This window comes from Meriones unguiculatus (genome assembly GCF_030254825.1).
Source record: "Meriones unguiculatus strain TT.TT164.6M chromosome 13 unlocalized genomic scaffold, Bangor_MerUng_6.1 Chr13_unordered_Scaffold_40, whole genome shotgun sequence".
Lineage (NCBI taxonomy): Eukaryota > Metazoa > Chordata > Mammalia > Rodentia > Muridae > Meriones > Meriones unguiculatus.
In genome coordinates, this window is record NW_026843649.1 from 5,499,230 (window position 1) to 5,521,313 (window position 22,084).

At 41.6% G+C, this 22,084-nt stretch overlaps 1 long non-coding RNA gene across 6 annotated transcripts; it reads left to right on the forward strand.

The window, feature by feature from the left end:
• The first annotated feature begins 888 nt into the window (after positions 1–888).
• Positions 889–22,019, forward strand: LOC132651173 (uncharacterized). Of its 6 annotated transcripts, none has more exons than XR_009589015.1 (9): positions 889–1,365; positions 1,984–2,091; positions 2,279–2,428; positions 4,036–4,105; positions 5,600–5,690; positions 7,735–7,782; positions 10,683–10,828; positions 12,051–15,492; positions 20,514–22,019. It is a non-coding gene; the product is annotated as an uncharacterized LOC132651173 (long non-coding RNA). The 6 variants fall into 6 exon arrangements; XR_009589014.1 differs by lacking the exon at positions 2,279–2,428 and adding an exon at positions 5,213–5,351; XR_009589016.1 differs by lacking the exon at positions 2,279–2,428 and adding an exon at positions 5,213–5,351 and having other exon boundaries at positions 5,604–5,690.
• The last annotated feature ends 65 nt before the right edge of the window (positions 22,020–22,084 follow it).

The following is a 22,084-nucleotide window of genomic DNA, read 5'->3' on the forward strand; positions in this document are numbered from 1 at the left end:
CGGGGAGGAGGCGGCGGCCTGGGCGCGCTCCCTGCATTCGGCCTCCCCGCAGGTGAGGACCCCCCCAAACCCCGAGACCGTAGGCGAATGACTCTTCCCGCCGCTGTGTTAAGGGCTCCGAGAGGGAAGGGCTTATTTTGGGGTGTCAGGGTAGAACAAGAGCCACAGTCCAGGCCCAGGAAGGTGCAGCAGGGGTGGGGCTGGTCCCCTTGTTTCCCAATTAGCGGTGAGGAGGAGGTGGACGCCGGCGCTCCCCTTGTCTCCATTCCGCACATTCAGCTTAGTCAAAGCTGCCGGGAGATGCTGGCTAGCTCAGGCTAGTCCCGAAGCCGTGTTTCCGGGGTCCCTGAGTCCAGTCGAGGTGACGTGGGTCGCTTTGTTACCCTGCCACTCGGCTCACCAGCTCCTTGCTACTCAGCAGAGAAAGCGAGTACTAACTGAGGTCTTGCGCCCCTCCAGGGCACCCCGACTTTCAAGGCCGAGGCTGAATGTCCAACCCAGGGAGAATGGCAGCAGCTGGCTGTGGATCCCCAGAACGGCTCGTGCAAAGAGAGCGCGGAGGACTAAGGGAGCACGACCGTGCCGGGTGAGTGAGGCTCCTCTCTGACGCCCTGAGGTCCACATGGCTCTGGTGAGCCAGGGTCTCCTCCTGGATGCTGTGATAAAGCGTCCTTCCCAGAATACCCCAGTTCCTGTCCTGCCTCTGGAACCCCTCTTCTTCCCAGTATCCCCCAGTTCCCATCCCCCCCACCTCCCTCTCCCTAAGCGCTCAGGGGAACAGTTCTTATAGATTGACCCCCTGACCCCACCGAGACCTTGGGTCCTAACACTGACATTGGAGTCCCGGGCTGGGCCCCTTCTCTCTCTGCTCACATTCTCCCGTTTCAGGCCTGGAGAACCAAGCTGCCTGAAACCTAACCTGATCCCAAAGCAGTAGGAGGACTACAAGGAGGAGACCAAGCCTGCGCAGGCCTGGGTACAAGGCGCGCCCCCCGTCCCCCTGGGGATGGACTTCGAAAGGGAAGAGAAACCACCTAAAGATGCTGTTCTGCCACCGCCACAGCCCCAGGGTGCTCCAGGAGAGTCAGGGCACACAGCCACCTCTTGCGTCCCTTGTGCACCCAAGGAGGAAGGGCTTTGGAGAAGTGGAGAGCCAGGTGCACGGCCACCTCATAAATCCTCTGCAGGGCCAAGGAGGAGGGGCTTTGGAAAAGTGACAACCTTGAGGTTGCCACCACCCCTGCCCTTGCTCAGGATCAACTGTGCCACTTTTGTGAAGTAGTCCTCTTTGGATAACAAGTTTGCTGTGGGGAGTGGAGGCTGGCTCATCTCCTCAGTCTGCTACTTTGAGTCTGAAAACAACTGGTGAGCCATGCTAATCCCCCTTCCCTTTCTTTCTCCCTCTACCTCCTCCTTCATCCCTTCATTTCCATCCTTCCTTTTCCAGCCCCCCACTCTTCTTAATTCATGTAGGAAGCATTTCCTCCTGACTGCCTTGGAGCAGTTGACTCTATGTGTTTGCAGAGAGGTTGTTAGTGGACTGGACCTTACTGTGGTCGCAAATGTAGTCCCTAAACATGAGCTGTACGTCAGCCCTCAGGCCAGTGTGGTGCACAGGCCTGTAATTCTAGCTTGACTTTAAGAGCAGTGTGGGGTTCACAGCAAATCAGAGGCCAGCCTGAACTCTGTATAGGAAGCTCTTCCCTGACAGAGAGCAAGCCAGCCTTCAGCAGGAGCAGCTGTGAACTGTAGGGAGCCCATGAAAATACTCAAGCCTAAGTCAAAGGGCAGCCTTACAACATTAAAAGTGCCTATATGACTTATCTCTGTAAATGTAGCTAACGTTGCTAGTAGATTTCAGAATTGAAATGGTTTTTATAAACATATAGATCAGTTTTATTTGGAGGGGGTTTATGGGGCGTCTTGGCAAATGATGCTGTTTTTGTCTGTGAAGATTGTAAACTAGGTTTTCTCCTTCCTTAGGTGGGTGAGCAAGCACATTAAGAAGCTGATTCGCTCCACAGTCCTCAGGTTGGGCTGGCACTCCAACAACATTTTGCTGGCTGCAGGGTCATGTGACTTCAAATCCAGGTGAGGATAAATGGGCACTGCCTATTGCTCAGCACTGCCAGGTACCCTTTGGGCTCCTTTATTTGCAAAGTACAGTACCATGTGAGCAGCTGGGTGATAAAGAGAGCTTCTTCGTTTAGAAAAGGAGCTGGGGCTGAGATGTGGCTCAGCAGGTAGAGAACTTGCTGAGCTGGTTACCTTCCCCCAGCACTGCAGAAGCCCGGTAGGTGCTGCACGCCTGTAAACCCAGCACTAAAGCAGCTGCACTGGTGGCTGGGTGCACAGTGTCAGCTGCTCGGCCAGTGGGAGCCGCCTGCGACAGCACAGTGTCTGTGGCTGACACCTCCAAGAGTGTTCAGTGAGTCCTCGCCTGGCTGAGGGGAGGGTTGGGGGGTACAGTTAACGATCTGTACATGCTGGCCCTACACAGCAGCGAGGGGAAGGGTGGACAGCTACCGATCTGGACATGCTGACTCTCCTTGGCAGCTGGGGGAAGTGTATACAGCTGGCCACAGTCACTCTGGACACAGTAACCTAGAGCACTACAGCTAGGGGGAGTGTATACAGCTCCCAGGATAGAGCAGCTGGGTCTCACTGGGGGTCAGTAACCCACGCCCGCCCTTCTGGCAGCACTTGTAGACAGCAGGCCTGGTCCAAGCCGCCCTCATGAAGATGATGTCTGGGAGCTGGGAGGATGGCACCTCAGATGCCTGAATGTCTCCTCACATCTGTGGTCCCCACCAGCCCCCAGGGAGATGAGACAGAGCGTGGTGGCCCAGGATGCAGAAGCAGGAGGCTCAGAAGTTCAAGGCCAGCCTGGTCTTTGTCCCAGAAAACCAGAGCTGAAGCTGCTGCCACCACCCAGCACATGCACACCCTCAGCTCCTTCCCCTGACACCACCCCAAACAGGACAGGGGCCATCTTTCTCCTGCCTTCATGCCACCCCAGGTCTTCAGGAAGAGTCTGAATGGTGCTTTTTCACCAGACTGCGGTGAAGGTGGCTCGGTGGCAAGGGAAGAAGCCCAGAGTCCGCTTTCAGGCAGCTTGGCACTTGCCCTCCCATGGGCAGCCTAGGAATGTGCCTGGGTTATTGCCTCCTCCTGGCCACCCTGTGAGGATGCAGTGGCGTGGACAGTATGGATGTGGTCCTCCCCGTGCTGACTCTAGTAGTTCTCTTATGAAAGGGTCACCATGGCAGAACTGTGCTCTGCGACAGCTTTGCTGGTGTCAAGCTTTTATTTTGTTTTTTGGTTGTTTGCATTTTGTTTTGTTTTTAAATTAAATTTCTATTTTTATATTAACTATAGTTTATTTGTAACCCAGCTGTAGCTCCCTCCCTCCCCTTGTCATTCCTCCCATCATCTCTCCCTCCCTCCCTGTCATCCCTCCCTTTCTCCCCACCAATCCTCCCTCCCTCCCACATCATCCCTCCTTCCCTCCGCACATTTCTCCCTCCCTCCCCATCATCCCTTCCTCCCTCCCCATCATCCCTGCCACCCTCCCTTCCCGTCATCCCTCCCTCCCCATCAATCCCTTCCTCCCTCATCTCCTCCCTGCTCCTCCCCCAGTCCACTGCTAGGGGAAGTGTCCCCCCCCCTTCCATATGACCCTAGTCTATCAGGTCTCATCAGGACTGGCTACAGTGTCCTCCTCTGGCTTGGCAAGACTGCTCCTCCCTTGGTGGTGGTGGGGGAGGTCAAAGAGCCAACCACGGAGGTCAAGCCAAAGACCTTGGTGTCAAGCTTTCACCCTTCCACATGAATACACTCTTGCAAGCCAGGCACGGTAGTGCAGGCCCACAATCCCAGCATCCGGGGAGCCGAGGCAAAGGGATCATGCCTTTGAGGCCAGCCTGGTCTGCAGGGTAGGACCCTCACATGAAGGTAGCACTGCCCAAGTTTGGTCCTCAGTGTGCACTTCACAAAGGAGGAGAACCATGTGTGATGCGTGTTTCCCCTGTGCAGTGTGTCGAGTCTGAAGACAGAATTTCTGCCACTGCTCAGTTTGTCCTCAGAGAAGAGCATCGTGGCCGAGGTGAGTGTGTGCCCCTCCTGGGATGCCTCCTGTGCTGGGCCCAGGACTTGCCTCACACACCCTCCCGCGCACACACTTCCCCGCAGTGGGCACCCTAGCTGGGTGCCACCCGCTTGTGCCATTCCCAGGGTGCTCCCCTCACACAGTCCCCTGCACATAGTCTCCTGTAGTGTGCCCCTTCTCAGGGTGCCACCTGCCTGTGCCAGTCCCAGGATATGCTCCGCACACCCTCCCCCACACACAGTTTCCCGCACACAGTGTGCCCACTTGCAGGGTGCCACTGCCTGTGCCAGTCAAACAAGGCGCATGTGCTGTCCAGAGCCCACACGGAGAAGGGAGAGAACAGATTCTCATAGTCGTTTACTGACCTATATACCAAAAACACAGCTTAACGAACTAATAACAACCTGAAATGATTGTGAGTGTGTAAAGGCTCTTCTCACGGGCTGTGCTGGGGCCTCCACGCCTTGAGGCCAGCCAGGCTGGCATCTGAGGAGGAGGAGGAGTCTCTCTGGAAGCTCTGCAGATGGGTTGGCTCACCCGGGTATCCCCTGTCTGCCCAGTTCTGCAGGCATCTTGGGGTGAAGGCTCTGTAAGGAGTCTCCCTATTTGTTTGTTTCCTTTGGGGTTGTGGATTGGGATGGAACCTGGAACTCCTGAAGGCCGATTTCAAAAGCCAGGAAGGCTGTGGCTGCCCAAGCAGGCTGCTTTCAGAGGCCTTGTTGAGGACTGGTTGGCTTCAGCCATGCTCCGGTCACTTTTGAGCTTGGAAGGAAAAAGTAGTTCTTTGTGTCTGTATCTGCTGAGCCCTGTTCTGTCCCTACCAGCCCCATGCTGAGGCGGTGGCCTTTTCTCCTTCCTCCCTCCTTCCCTGTCTTCCTCCTGCCACCTTCCCCTCCCTCTCCTTCCCCCTTCCTCGCTCTCCTCTCTCCTGTATCCCTCTCCCTCGCCTTTTCCTTACTTCTCCATTCCTCTTCTCTCTCCCTCTACCTTCCCCTCCTTCCTCCTCCTTCTCCCTCCTCTTTCTCTCTCCCTTCCTCTCTCTCTCCATCCCTCTCCCTCCCTCTCTCTTTCCCTCCTTTTCCCTCTCCCTCTCCTCTGCACCAGATGGCTATGAGCCACCGTGTGAGTCCTGGGACTCGAATTCAAGACCTCTGGAATAGCAGCCAGCACTCTCAACCTCTGACCCATCCCTGCAGCCCCCTGACCTTGAACTTGTAGCCTTCTGGCCTCCACCTTCAGATAGGTAGGTCTCCATGCAAGCACCAGTAGCCAGTGTATGTGGCTTTGGGGACCTGGCCAGGGCCTGATGTAGTCTTGGGCCTACCACCTGGGCCACATCCTGGGTGAGTGAGCCCTCCCACTCTAGGACAGAGTCTCGTCATGTGGCCCTGAGGAATCTGGAGCCTACTGCACCCCCAGCCATCTGTCAGTGTGGGGCTTGGGGGAATGGCCTCACTCTCTACGGACCTCATGGTCTCGCTCTTCTTTTAGCCAGGTGTCCATTTACAAGGTGGACCAGCAGGACAGTCGAAAATTATGCACCACTGGCATCGACGGGGCCATGATGATCTGGGATTTCAAGGTATGACTCTCCAGTGGCAGTTGGCAGCACTGGGGTGCAGCCCGGGCCATGCATGCACTATCCACTGAGCCACTTTGCCACAGTGCCTGGCAGAAGAGCTGGCCCCAGAGTCCCTAAGACAGGGGGAGCACAGTCCCTGGCAGGTGGGTGGGTGGTGGTTCTTAGCCACCATCATCATAAGGAAAGCTTGGTGCCGTGTTGAAGCCAGCAGCCCACACAGCTGTGCACAGACACAGCTTCTCAGTTTACACAGTTGGCTATGGGCTCGGTCCTGGAATGCCCAGGTTTGGGAGGCTGAAGCAGAGGGATTGCTCTGAGCTTGGTGCTAGCCTGAGCTAGATGATAGAACCTTACCCCACACACACCAAAAAATAATGCAATGAGCCGAGAAGATAGAACATGCATGCAACACACAAACACACACACACATACATGCAACAAGTGTGATAATACAAAAAGTAGTATAGGGCCTGGAGTGATGGCTTAGCAGTTAAGAGCACTCGCCTAGGCCTCAGGATTTGGTTCCCGACACCCCCTTGGCAGCTCACGACCAGGCCCATGAACTCTGATGCTCTTCCACCTTCCACAGACACCAGGCACACATGTGATGTATGCAAAAATACGAACATACATACATACATACATGCTTACATGCATATATACATAAATTAGCTGGGTGGTATAGCACACCTGTGACACCAATACTCAGGGAGGCGGAGGCGGGGCATCTCTGTGAGTTCAGGGCCAGCCTGGTCTACAGAGCAAGTCCAGGACAGCCAGGGCTACATAGAGAGACCCTGTCTCAAAAAAAAAAAAAAAAAAGACATAAATAAATCCTGAAATACAGGTCCAGACTTAGGGACACATGTCTTTAATTCCAGGAGTCAGATGAAGATTGGTCTCCATGGAGTTGGAGGCAGCCTGGTATACAGAGTTCCAGACCAGCCAGGCCAGGCAGTGGGGGGAAGAAGAAGTGGGAGGGGAGGAATGAAGGGAGGAATGAAGGGAGGAGGGAAGGACGGAAGGAAGGAAGGAGTGAGGGAAGGAAGGAATGGAGGGAGGGAAGAAAGGGAGAGAGGGAAGGAAGGAGGGAGGGAGGAAAGGAGGAAGGCTGTGTAGCCAGAGGTGATGTGAGCTCTTGGGGGAAGAGATTCCATGCCCTGAGGCCAGGGAGTACAGCAATGTGGCGGAGAGCCAAGGTCTCCAGGGCTGACAGAGCTCTGCTTTCTCCAGACCCTGGAGTCATCCATCTAGGGCCTCCTCAGCATGTGAGGAGGAGCCACCCACACTAGGACCGGGGCTCCTTAAACAAAGTAACATGTCTTGGACATAGTGATACTCACTTAATAAAATATATACTTTAAATATTCAAACTGTATGAGCAGGGACAGCAGAGAAACCAGCAAAATAGCATCTGGTCCATTATTACAGTGAGTAATTTTTTATGGATGAGAGAGGAAAAATGTTCAGAGGCACATGGAAGAATTCAGATCAGAGAGAAAAAGAAGTAGACTTGATATGACCAAGACTATCTCAAAGAAAATAGAGAATATTAGGAGAAAAGTAGAGGTAGCTTAGATAGAGACAAAGTATGCTTTCATCAATGCACAGGCTGTACCTAGGGCCCCCCTCACTTAAGTAGCGGGTGTGCAGCTTGGGCAACATGTGGGTCCCTTAACAATTGGACTGAGAGCTTTCACTGACTCTGATGCTTGCCCTTAATTCCCTTCCCCTTAGCGAGATGCTCTTAGTCCTGCCTCATGTAATATGTCAGGGTGGGTTGGTACACATAGTGAGCCTCTTTGAAGAGAATGAGGTCATGGGGGAGTGAATAATGATGGTAGGACTGTGAGGAGAGAAGGGATGGGGGCCTGTGATGAAGGTATGAAATTAATTAATTAATTGGTGGAAAGAAAGACAGGGTAATTTCTAGAATATTTAGAAAATTGTGATAGTGCAGAAAGAGATGAGGCTGTTTGGGAAGGCACAGGAATCTAGATGGGTGTTTTGAGGTGTGTAACAAGTACATTTACTCCCCCTTCAGGCAACCTGGAAGCCACCATGGGTGTTAATATCCTGATAGGAGCCACAGGTCAGTAGAGAGCAGTATGATCCTTTCGTCACAGCAAGAAAAATGGTTATTTTGCTGGACAAGGACTATTTCACTAATTCTGGATGAATACTGTTTTTGGTATATGTATTTATTTGTTTGTCTGTTTTTGTTGTTGTTTGTTTCTAATCACCAGAATTCCTTTGATACTGCATGTTGAGCATTTTTGGATAATTGCACTTCGTGGGACCTAACAAGTTTAAACTTGTTTTTTAAATTATTTAAATTAAATAGTGTAATCAGGAGAGCCTGATTAAACTATTCCCACCTATTATGTCCTTTTAAAAAGTAATGGGTTTAGTTATCACATGCCACTTTAGAGATTTCCTTATGATGTGTTTTTATTTCCCATACTCAAATGTGTCATATTTTTAAAATTATAATTATTTGGCAGAACATCTTTATGAAGAATCTCACAGTCTGGTAGAATTTTGCTATCTTAAAGAGAACTGTATAATTAAATGTATTAATGAAATTATACAACTTTGCAGAAGTCTAAAATCATTACTATCACCAAATACAATCACCATACAGACAGGTAATTCTAATTTTGAATGGTTTGTTCATGGTTGTTATATTTCCAAAGTATACTACATATTTTATTACTAAATGTACAGAGCATCTCCCATGTTTCAGTTACAATTCTTTGTGTATCTAGGATTAATATATAAAATTTACTGTATACTCATAAGCTTGTGTACTCCTCTCCTTCAAGCTTTCTGACTTCTCTGTGCATGAAGCTTTCTGACCATATCTCAATAAAGCGCATTCATCTTTCAAGTATTCTATGATTTTTGCATGTGTTAGACTCTAAGTTTCAGAGTTTTAATGATTTTGCATGCTGCCTTTTTTTACCTGGGCCTTTAACAGGTTAAAAAATTAGGAATTAATAATCTTTGGAGATGAATATAAATTTCCCGATATTTTTACATTACTGTCTTTTAAATATTATTATTATTATTATTTATTTCAAGTTATTCAAATTATATTGTGGCTGTGGCCCTCTCCCTCATCTCAGATCCCACCCTCTTTCCCTCTTCTCCCCCTGCACCCCTCCCCTAGTCCACTGTTAGGGAAGGTTGTCCTCCCCTTTTATTTGACCCTGTACAAGTATTCCCCCTATTTGACCCTATATAAGTATTCCTCCTATTGTTGTGCTGATAGCATTATAGTTATCTATCCTTCTATCTAACATCTATTCTTTGTCTATTGTCTATATCATATATCTATTACACACGCATACACACACACAGTTTTGAATATTTCTTCAAAACACATGTGGCTCAATTTTTGTTTTTTAAATCAATGTCTTAAAGTCAAAATTTGAAATGCATGCGTCACTTTGTCAGTTATGGCCTGAGCCTTGGAATGTTGACATCACAGTGGTTTCTCCCCCTGACTACTACAGAATGTTTACACTTCAGGGGTTTATCTACAAACTGCTGTAGCCATTTTGGTTAGTGCCAGGAAAGAAAAGGATAATTTTTTGCCCAGTGAAAGGTTCTCCATTCCAGGCTCCGATGTAAAGGTATTTTAAAATGCTCATTATGATTTTCATGCTAGACTAATGGTCTCAGGAAGTGTTCTGTCTTGAGTTCTCTAGAACCTGTGACCTAATGCTTAACAGTTTTTTTTCATGAAAAGCTACTCCTGTTAGCAATAATCAGTACCATTCCCCCAAAGAAACAAAGTTATCATGACAGAGAGTAATGCTTTGAGTTATTATAAGGAATGATAGCCATGTACCTTCAAAACTATATGCCCAAGATATGAGAGATTATTTTCTCTTCATCTAGTTGTATTACCCATTGTGCCAACAAAGTTTTGTTGGAAACTGCTCAAATTTCAGCCCCAAATTCAACAACCTTCTAGTTTCAAATATATATTTCTCAATATGTGAACATTGATTCTACTAGATAGGAATGACTTTCCAGACATACTCATTTAATTTCAATTTTATAATGAAATTGCATTGGCAATATTTTATAAAATACCTTTACATTATTGCCAGATGCATTTGATGACAACCTTGGCTGATGTCTCTCTTTGACTGTTCAATTCACAGGGATCTTTAATCCTTCCCAAGTAAAAACTATGGCTTGTCAGTACATATTCCTTGAATGAAATGAAATGACTTAGGCATAGTAATATTCACTTAATAAAATATATATGTTAAATATTCCAACTGTATGAGCAGGAACAACAGAGAAACCATTAAAATTGTAGCCACTCCATTATTACAGGGAATAATTTTATTATGGGTCAGAGAGGAAAAATGTTCAGAGGCACCTGGAAGAGTTCATAGCACAGAGAAAAAGAAGCAGACGTGATATGACCAAGACTGTCTAGAAGAGAATGGAGAATATTAGGAGAAAAGTAAAGATAGCTTAGACAGAGACAAACTATGCTTTCATAAATGTACAGGCTGGACTTAGGTCCACCTACACATATGTAACAGATGTGCATCTTGGTCAGCATGTGGGACCCCTAACATTGAACTGAAGGCTATCTCTGACTCTGTTGCTTGCCCTTAGTTTCCTTTCCCCTAGCTGGGCTGTCTTGCCTGTCCTTAGTGAGAGAGGAAGTCCTACCTCATGTAATGTGTCAGGGTGGGTTGTTACACACAGTGAGCCTCTCTGAAGAGAAAGAGGGAATGGGGGAGGGAAGAATGATGGTGGGACTGTGAAGAGAGAAGGGACGGGGCCTGGGATGAAGATATGAAATTTATAAATAAATTAATTTGTGTAAAAAAAAATCAGGGTATTTCTAGACTATGCAGAAAATTAGGATAGTGCAGAAAGAGATGAGGCTCTTTGGGAAGGCACAGGAATCTAGACGTGTGTTTTGAGATATATAACAAGTCCATTTACTTCCCCTTCAAGGAACCTGGAGGCCACCATGGGTGTTGATATCCTCATAGGAGCTACAGGTCAATAGAGAGCGATTTGTCCCTTTTGTTGGAGCAAGGAAAATGGCTATTTTGCTGGACCAGAACTTTTGCACAAATTCTTGATGAATGCTATTTTTGGTATGTGTGTTTATTTGTTTGTTTTTTGCTTGTTTCTTTCTAATCACCAGAATTCCTTTGAAAATGCATGTTGAGTAGGTCCAGGACTGGCATGTTTGGATAATTGCACTCCCTGGGACCTAAATAGTTTATGCTATTAGGAAAGCCCGATTACTTTCTTTACACGTATTTATTACTATTTTGAAAATAATGGGGTTGGTAACCACGTGACACTATAGAGATTTCCTTCTGATGTGTTTTTATTTCCCATACTCAAATGTGTTATATTTTTAAAATCATAATTATTCAGCAGAATATCTTCATGAAGAACCTAACAGTCTGGTAGAGTTTTGCTATCTTAATTAGAAGTATATAATTACACATATTAATGAAATTGCACACTGTGCAGAAGGCAAAAATTATTACTGTCACCGAAATACAATCATTTTAAAGACAGGCATTCTAATTTTGAATGATTTGTCCATGACCATTATATGTCCAGTGTATACTACATTTCTTTATTATGAAACTTACAGAGTATCTCTCATGTTTCAGTCACAATTCTTTGTTTCAACAGACTTTCATTGTTTCTGACATATTTTACGTTCTTTGAAACCTAAATCTCAATATTTTGATACAGGTTCAGACTAGACAAGAACTGTTTTCCAAACATGCTCTTTTACTTTCAATTCTGTTATCATGAAATGGAATTGGTACTATTTTTAACATAACCCTTTACATTACATACGTTTCATTTATGTGTGTATTGAAGACCATTGGCTGCTATCTTTCTTTTGATACTTTCATTCATTTCATTAAGTGTTTTCTAACTAAAAGCTATACATTCCTTGTTTTTAGCAGAGTAATAGTCACTTAAGTACAGATACATTTTAAATGTTCAATTTAAATGATCTGGATAACAGGAAAAAAAAACCACCAAATCTTAGATGATTATAGGAAAGAATTTTGTTATGGATAAAAGATGAAAAATGTTCAGAGGATTCTAGAAAACTTCAGACCTGGGGGGAGAAAAAAAATTTCATGTGACCAAGCTGTCTATGAGAAAAGAAACAATATTAAGACAGGAAAGTGGAGATAGCTCAGACAAGTAAAGAAACTGTCTTTATAAAATATTTTGCTTGAATATTTTGGGAGTTAGCAGAGTGTAGGCTTGTTTGGGAAGTAACAGGAATACAGGTGTGGGTTCTGAGATGTATAATAAGTACTTTTACTTCCCCTTCAGTTGACCTGGAGGCCAGCATTGGTGGCTGATATCCTGATATCACAGGTTGGTGGAGTGCCATATGTCGCTTTTGCCAGAGGCAAGGAAAATGACTTCTCTTGCAAATTGAGTCCATGTTTTAAAACTATGCACCCTTTGAAATTTAGTATGGATATCAGTCTTGTAATTATCCACTGAATATCTGTTCTGTTAGGTTGAGACCTGTCCCAGGAGAATCCATATTTACCCACATGGAAGCCTATGAGGAGTTCACCAACGATGGAATATACTGGACCTTGCAATGCCAAGGCTCCAGGAAACTCAAGAGACAGAACAAGGAAAAAAAAAAAACTACATCTCTCCTTGTTTAATGATGTTTTGGTTGTGACTAATAACCTATGAGTATGTCCCTCATGCCTGCCATAGTATTAGAGGCTACACTTTGATTAGGCTTTACTGTACAAAAATAAAATAGTTTTTTGTTCTGTTTTGCTTTATAATTACTTCATTATTTCCCTATTTTATTTCTTATTACACATCCTCCCATGTTTCCTTACTTGGTCTCTTTTAAAATCATAGCTTCTTTTTTAATTAATAATTGTTACACAGATATATATGTGTTAAGGTACGTATATGTGTGTGGATATATATATGTATTCGTAACTACGTAATCAGCTCAGTCAGTATAATATTAATTGTATATATATTTTTCAGGACTGACCATTTGGTATTGATAGCCAATTAGTTGCTATTCCTATGAGAGGTATTTCTCTTACTCTCAAAATTGCACAGCGGCACAGACTTTTTGAAGTAGAGTTGAAGCTTAGTGGACTTTCTTCTGTACACATTTTCACTTTGTTATCACAAATGTTTCAGTCATATTTTAAAAAATGAATTATTTAAAGTGTGATTCTGCTGTTTGAATTGAGAAAAAATAGCAAAAATCATGAAAAGGAGAGAGGTATCAGCAATTATAGTTATTTTGAAGCTGACTTATGAGTATTGGAAGTTTGTGGACTACACTAAAATTTTTCTCAAAAACTGTTTAAAATATGAAAGATAAAATCACTGGTTATATTGGTTGCTCAAAGGGGATCATATATGTAAGCCTCTGAACTCATAACTTCCAAATTAGTGTGAAGAGATGAGAAGAAGACACTATCCCTACATTCATCAGGGGAACTGCTGGTACCAAGTAGGTCCTGCTTGGTGATCCTGCAGATGCTAAGGACTGCTGTGATTGGAGCATAGAGGTGTTTTTAGGACCACATCACATATAATCTCTAGGGGCCATGATCATAGCCTTCATATTATTCTGAGAGAAATAAAATTGGTCCTGACCTCATCAAGTACATATTTTAAGGAGTATTCTTATAAGTATGTAAATAGATTTTAGGACAGACATCAATAAAACAGTCTCAGTTTGGAGCGTAAATTTTCCAGTTATTGAGTAATATTCCTGAAGATCCATTTCATAAATTGTGAAAAAAATGAAAGGAGAGAGTTCTTCTATACATTATAGAGACAACCAAATGCATACATTTTTCTCTCAACCCTGAGAGAAAACTCAACCCTCAACATTTTTCTCTCACTGTAAGCTCCCACCCTAGAAAAGGGTGACTTAGTGTCTGACCAGTGTAGGCCTAAACTAAGTGAATGGCCCAGCTGTCTGTCCATCTTTGTCATTTCTCCTCAGCTCCACTTTAGTCCACAATTGGAAATCCTAATTTTATTTTGAAAGATAGTAATCAACTCATTTAAAATAAAAAAAAAAATACTGATCATTTTCCATCAATGTGTTTGTGAAACTGGTGAATTTCACTTTGACTTTTGAAGATAATGGAAACTAAAAAATGTTTGATTTTCTTAAAAGAAAATCTATTTTGTTCCTCTTTGAAAAATCTTTTGTTCCTCTGTGGTTGAATTGGAATAGTAATTAAAAATGTTTTGAGATTATCATTTATATTATAAAAAGAGGATTATCAAGCTTATGGGATGGTTATCATTTTTCCATTTTCAATGTAGATTATTTCTAATGAGAAATATTAGAATTAGAAGTTACAGGTTTCATGAAGCATTACTTCCCAATTTTGGTTCATATATGTATATGTATATGTACGTATATATATTATGTATATACATATATGTATATATACATTCATACATATATGCATAAATTCACAAGTCTTGAGGGTGGAAAGCAAATGTAAATATGAATATTTCATATATTTGAGGTGTTTGTGTGTATATGTGTATCCTGAAGTACATGTTACATGATATGCTTGTATTTTCACTATAGGATGTTATGTTAGATGGGTGGGAAATCTTTATTTCTTCACATTTTGGATTTTAGAAATATTTACGTGTAGGATTTTTGAATCAGGTTTATACTTGTGACCTAATTTCTCCTGAATCTGAGAGAGTCAGAGTCATTATCTTCAGTCCACCAGTATCCAATGAAGAATTCCAAATTCAGGTTTACATAACAAATGCCCCAGGAAATTCTCAGTCTGTCATAAAAATAATGCAAAAGAATCACAAATGTGGGAAGGAGAACTCTCAGGAGATAGGAGAAAGTGAGAAAAATTAATCAGAACACATTACATATGTGTATGAAATTCTTAACCAACTTCATATAAAAAGTGTAAAGAAAGAATGAGACTTAGGCTCCCACGTAATTGTTTTTCAAGAACAGTTTTGATAACATCAGAATGCTTGATAAGATGCCATTTGTAATCAATGGATGAGGTTATTGGAAAAAAGAATCCTCTGTGTTACTTGCACATCGTGGGTTCACTGAAGGAGCAACAGCAGTAGGCTGGCATGACTAAGTAAATTGTCCTTTACTTAGTACAGGGTAAAGGACAATGGAATGTGAATATTATTATGTCAGACAGTATTTCTATAGTATTTATTTTGAAAAGGTTATCAAAGTTAATATAAAATTCTTAACTAATTTTTGATATGGAAATAATGCAAAAAAGGTTAGTATTTAGCCAAGTGGCGGGGGGGGGAGAAATATTGAAAGAGATAGCTTTCTAAAAATGCTAAGCCTTTAAAATCCATAGTATACCTATACTACAAAACACCAATCAGAAAAAGACCAGTCTACAGGTATTTGTGACCGTTTGTGTGTACCGAGTGACTTTTTTCAACACAGGCTTTGTTGAGGTCTGTGTACCATGGCATAAGCTATGCCTTGATCATAGAGGGGGATGAGTCCTCCTCTGCTTTGGGACAGGAAGAACTGGGTCTTACTACAAGAATTCCAACTACAATGAAAAGCAAATTAACCGATACTTGATTCTCTTTCTAGACAGAAGAAAGGTTTAAAATAAGGGTCCATTTCACTGAGTAACTTATGGATAGATGACTTTGTGGACATATTCAGGACAGAGAGCAGTTCTGCTTGCAAGTCCATTCACCTGTTTTGTCCCAAGGAACATCTTGTTGTCACTTTTCGGTAAGACAGTTTGGATCTATGTTCAGAAAAAATCTGGCTGTAGAAATTTTGTGTCAGAATAATGGTAACTCACATGGAAAATATCTCTTCTCCAGAATATTTACTAAATAATTTATTAGTGTGATTGTATGTAGGCTGCCAACTCAAGTTTTCCACTTCTGTGATGACCGAGTGTGTCTATACTTTTCATCACACACATTTCTATATGTAAGTAGGTTTTTTAAGATTTTGATCTGTGATGTTCATCAGGACTCCACAAAATCGTTGGGGAGAAAATGAAGTGCATTGTGTTACCTGAAGAACATGACAGGACCAGGCCTTACCTCATTCTTCACATTCCTCACTGCAAAATGACCTGGTATTTTCTGTGTTTTGAAAGCACATAAATTAATCTCTCCTCAGTGATATTGCATAGTATAATTGATTTTGAAAAAATACTTCCTATACCCTCAAGTTAATTTCCTAAAAGTTGTATTTGATTGTACAGATAAAAATAGTTACCCTTAGACTGCAAAAGGTCTTAAATGTCTGTGCAGCAGAATATCACTGGTGTCTATATTCAACAGGTGAGGACCAGTGTCATTAGAATATCACAGGAGACACAGTTGATTTGTGCACTACAGGTAAATTTCAAATTCACATTCTGATCTTTCAAGAGAAGATGTGATCACGGTATACTGAGAATATCTTGAATATGAAGTTTGGAATCACAAAGATTATGTAGTGTAAACCTGTTCTATGCAAGTGTATACCAGAATTCATATGTCTTTTCCACATTAAGATTTAAAGACAGGCAACCCCCTTCATTCCTCTGTCCATATGTCTAGTCTCATTACAGAGTTGACTCAACACAAGTGCTTGCAAGTTGTATAAACTTCTGGGTTCTGTGACTTTACTCTTAACCTGGAAAGCATTTCTGTAGACTTGAGGAAGATCATCTTTGTGTTGTTCTCTCAATATTTTCTTGTCCTTTGGTAATATGTCTTGCCACAGACCGACCCAGTCAGGTCCCACAACCGCAGGAGAATCAGTGATTTGGATACTCAGGAAGGCACGGGTTCAGCGATGACAGACAGACACGACACCAAGAAGGTTTTGAATCTGTTGCGATTTACTGAAGTCAAGCTAACAATTTTATAGTGATTACATAAAGAAACACCCTGAAGTTGGCATACTTCCCTGAACATTTAGACTTTTACCAACAATACAAAGTTTACATTTTAACTCGAAAGTGTAACCAGGCATAAAGCAGTGCCCACAAGAAATCTTGGCCTAAAAGCTTTTAATCAAAGCAAACAAAGGACATAAAACCTCAAACTCATGGTTATTTATGCAGTTTCATTGTTACTAACCGGTGAAGGGGAAAGCCAGGGGCTGTTATGGTCCTCCGAGCCAAGTTGGCTAAAGATTTACGATCCTCCTTAGAGATAAGGCACCAAGGGGGACACGCTCGAGCCAGTCTGTCCATAAAACTCATAGTATAACATAAAACCTTCTGACATCCTATGTTTACCCATCTTATTCCTGCTTCATCATAAACACCTGTGTATGGTAATGGTTCTGCAGTAGTTCTGTACTTTCCCATGCTATCTTTTCCTAGAGGAGGAGCCCACTATTTTCCCCTAATCTTGTAATGCTTCCTTCCATGGAATGACTGCAGTGGGAACACCCAGAGCATTTATCTTGACAGATCCTGATGAAATATTTTCCTTAGAAAGACCTAAAGCTCTTTCTCTTTCATTATCTATAATGTCTGGATGTTCCACAAGCAGTTACTGATACTGAATCTGATTCACTACTTCTAAAATTTTATTTTTCTTCCACTCTATTCTTGCTAAAGCTTTTAATTATCAGAAATGTGTTTCCTTGAATAGTTAATTGTGCTATTCCAAGAATCATAGAGAAACAACAAAAAGCTCATTAATTCAACCCCTCAACCGAGGAAGCGTAGGAATCTCGGAGTACGTCTTTTTGGCTTAGGTGGCCAGGGGCAAGCACTTTGCCAGAGACCTCCAGGGAGCTTATTCCCGAGGGAAACGTATCTCCCGTCTGGCAGCACAGCCATTGTCATGCTACACAGACAATACTGGAGTTGGTGTGGCAATATCTGAAGATTTTCTATGTTAAATTACGGTGTTTCTCCCATCTGGAATATGAGAGAATATGTCCCTAGAATATGTCTAGGGATATATGAAGTATTTACTGACATTATTCCCATTAAACTTTTATTTTTATGAAGGAGTGAAGTTTGAAAGTCAAATTGACAGTAGTGCACATTCTATTAAATATGCACCAGGCATTTTCAATAATGCATATAACCAAATTCCTTTGATGTTTCTGTCTATGTCACCTTTTAATTTGGTGATATTAGATGTATTATCTGTTTACACTTGCATATTGAGGGCCACAAGCATAATCCACCCTTCTGATAAGTGTGGTTTCAGGCAGAATATAAAGTGGGTGAGGAGTTAATAGTGGAAACATGAAAGGTGAGAGTCTCTTGTCAAGAATCAGTCACAGAGAATTTCAGAATAGATATGCAGCTCCATTTATGGATGTAGAACCATGGCAAAAGAGAAATAAAATGTATCTGAATGTTCCTGGCAACAAGGATCATAATTTTCAGAAATTTGAAATAATTCACATTTTAGCTTATGAATGAAAAACAGTACCTGGCATAGGTCTATAAAATAGTAGAATTAAGAATAGTGGACTGAGTCTTTCAGTGGCCTTGTGTGGTAGGATTCTTTCCTGTTCCCTGTTTTCTCCCTCTTTCAATGTCTGTCCCATTTGCATTCATGAATGAGAATTGAGCATCTTACCCAGGGTCATCCTTCTTACTTAGCTTCTTTAGGTATACAGATTTTAGTATGTTTACCCTATATATTATGTCTAATATCCACTTACAAGTGAGTATATACTATGTGTATCTTTCTCCTTCTGGGATAACTTAGGATGATTTTTCCTAGTTCCTAGTATTTGCCTACAAATTTCATGATATCCTTGTTTTTATTGCTGAGTAGTATTCCATTGTGTAAATGTACCACAATTGCCATATCCCTCCATTAAGGGACATCTTGGTTCTTTGCAGATTCTGTCTATTATGAATAAAGCTGCTGTGAACATGGTTGAGCAAATTTCCTTGTATATTTGAGGATATTTTGGATATATGCCTAGGAGTTGTAAAGCTGGATCTTGCAAAGGAGATGCGGAGACTCATAGCCAAACTTTGGGCAAAGTGCATAGAACCTTATGTAAGAAGGGGGAGACAGAAAGACCTGGAGGGGACAGGAGCTCCACAAGGAGAGCAACAGAACCAAAAAATCTGGGCCCAGGCATCTTTTCTGAGACTGATTCTCCAAGGAAGGACCATGCATCAGATAGTCTAGAACTGCTGCACAGATGTAGCCCATGGCATCTCAGTGTCCAAGTGGGTTCCCTAGTATGTAGAAGAGGAGCTGTCTCTGAGATGAACTCAGTGGCTGGCTCTTTGATCACCTCCCCCTGAGGGGTTGTGGGCAGCCTTATGAAGCCACAGAGGAAGACAATGCAGCCAGTCCTGATGAGACCTGATAAGCTAGAGTCAGATGGAAGGGCAGGAGTTGCTTCTCTATCAATAGACTCTGGGAGGTGCAGGGGAAGAGAAGAAGGAGGGAGGGCATGATTGGGAGGAAATAAGGGAGGAAATTACAACAAGTATACGAAGTGAATAAGTTATAAAGTAAATCAATTAAAAAAGATTGTAGAAAAGAATAGCGAAATGGGTAAGGGTTGTACTTTGGATAAAAAAGATGTTCATCAACAAAATAATGTTGATGGTGATAAGACCCATTGAATATATCCAATATAACTATTGTCTAACTCATTCGACATAATACTTTTCACTTCATGAAATCTTAGTTTGCCACTTTCATCTTAAACCATTTTATATTTGATTGTTACATGCTACAATTAAATACAGGTGGGCTCATTATTAATTAGCACCAAAGGAATTGTTCTTATGTTTCACACAGATAAAGCACTAGTTTTCTAGGAACTAATGTCTCTCATGCCAATTCTATAATTCATATCAGAAAATAATGAACAATTTTTATCGTAAAAGTTGTTTTCCCTGTTTAAGTGTATGTTCTAACCAAAGGTCATATTCTTTATGTTTGCATTAGTGTGAATAATGAAATAATAATTCCTTTCTATGTGAACAAGACATTCCCAACCAGCATCACCACTATTGTTTAATTCCAATCATGTATGTTTTCCAGTGAAATAACAGATCTAACAGCAGCCAGTCGTGTGAAGAATGCCAGCTACACCTGCATGCTTACAGATGAAAATTGGCTTTATATTATTTTTAATAAGGAATAATATTAAATACCATAGAATTTTTCAATAGCCTAATTTTTTTCACTTTTTAAATTATAGTTTCATGGACTAGAAAGAGCAGTGGTACTGTTTTCTCTAAAGGTATTTTACTCATTTTAATTCCTCATTGATAAAGCAATGGCAGTCTGCTGTATTTTTTTAAATGTGTTTCATAGACTGTTTTAAACTATGCTGTTGATTACATGTTTCCTAGCTACTGCTTTAAATTTTCTTGTTCAAATGCATATTTTGCTTAATTATGAGGAAGTTCTATATGCTATGCTCTTCATCATCTCCTCTTTCTATTGGAGGAAGCAGTCTTCTCCAGACTTATTTTAATTTCCACTCAGTAGATGTTACTCTCCCATGTATGCTCAAATCATCTGATGCTTTCTGCTTTGAAGTCAAGGAGGTTTCTGCCCTTCCCTCACAGACAAAAATTTTGAAGACTGGATGTGCTTGCTAGATCAATGTGCTATTATATGACCATGTCTTTCTTTCTGAAACATTTTGAATATTCTCAATTCTAATAATGCATAGTCCAGAAGTTGTGTTTAAAGCTAAGATAATATTGATAAAATATTGACAATGATTAGCTTGTAATACTCTACTCATCGATTCATTTTATTGTATTGTGTTTTTTTTAAATTGCATTTGAGCAGAGCCATGAATGATGCCAAGAAGGGAAACAGGAAACCTCTTCCATTGAAGATATTCATTGAGGACATCATAAGCTGTGCTAATATATGTGAATATAAAACCAAAAATGACATTCTGTGTTCATGACTAGGAGAGAGACAATTTGTAAAATAATGAAATATGGAGATATAAGAAGAGGGTACAGGAGAGAGAGTGAGAATTTAGGCAGTGGTATGTAGAAACAATATGTATATTCCATGCACATAAATGTATTTACAGTGTGATATGTAGAAAGCAATATGAAGCAAGATTGTTTCATGTTAGCTACAGTGTCACCAAAGAGAAAATAATTTTATTAAATGATCCACTAACATACAGTTTCAATCCAAATGCTCCTACCATAATTAAATTGTTTTCTCCTGGTTGTTATTGTTTATATATAGACTTACATGTTTTTCCATTATTGCTTATATTGTAAAATAAATTTGTCTAATCATAAATGATTCTAATAATAGAAGATTAACATAAATTTTAAGCAAAATATTACCAAGAATTAACATTTGATCTTCATATTTACCTGATTGGTGACATTTTACATATTTAACTATGTCCTGTATTCTTTCTCTTTCTCTCAATATGCACTCTCACACCTTATTTTAAAGCCCAGCTATATAGTCTTGGCTTCTTTTTTATATATTTGTGTGACTCTCCTAGGCATAAGGATAACTTCTGCTTAAAAATCACCTTTATAGACTTGAGTGTGTGTGTGTGTGTGTGTGTGTGTGAGAGAGAGAGAGAGAGAGAGAGATACTAACTGTGTGTTTGGTGCTTGGGATAGAGTTCATGACCTCATACATACTATACACTGAGTTACACCCATATCAAATAATTTTCTATTCTTCTAATTCTAATATTGTTTTTACATGATTGGATTCAGTGCAGATCATCAGTTTAACTATTATGTAGAATTCAGAACATTCCTTCCTAAGAATTGGATGACACGTAGCTGAAAGAATCACCATGTTTTTTACTTTTGTAAATGCTAGTGGTTATAAAACACATTTGGAGTCAATATTCTAACATATCACTGTAGAAATTGTACTAGAGTAACAAAGGTGTTTATTATTAAAAAAATTTTAGATCAACAAAGTGATATGTTCTTCATACCAGTTCTAGGTTATACAAAACAGTAATTAAACAAAAAGTGTAGTATAAAGTTAAGTACTAGCCAGTAACATAAATTGGAGAGCACTCTCACCAGCTTTGCTGAACCAGATATGTCTATCTTCAGGAAAGAGAAAAAGAGATATTCCTGTATATGAATGTTCTCTTGCCTCTTCTTGATTGATTTTAACTGTGGCAAATGTTCAGTATTGTATGTCAACAATCTCTCTGATGTCTTTAAACAATATTGTGACATAGATTCAGTTCCTTTAAAATAATTATTTCTACTGATTTTCATTCAAGGTCCTAGTGGTTTTCTATTTTATCCTGCAACAATTTTTTTTAATAAAAATATTCCCAATTTGTTTTATTTCATAATATTTTCTTTAGGAGCGCCCATGAACAAGTTACATTCTGGAAAGGTTTTGAT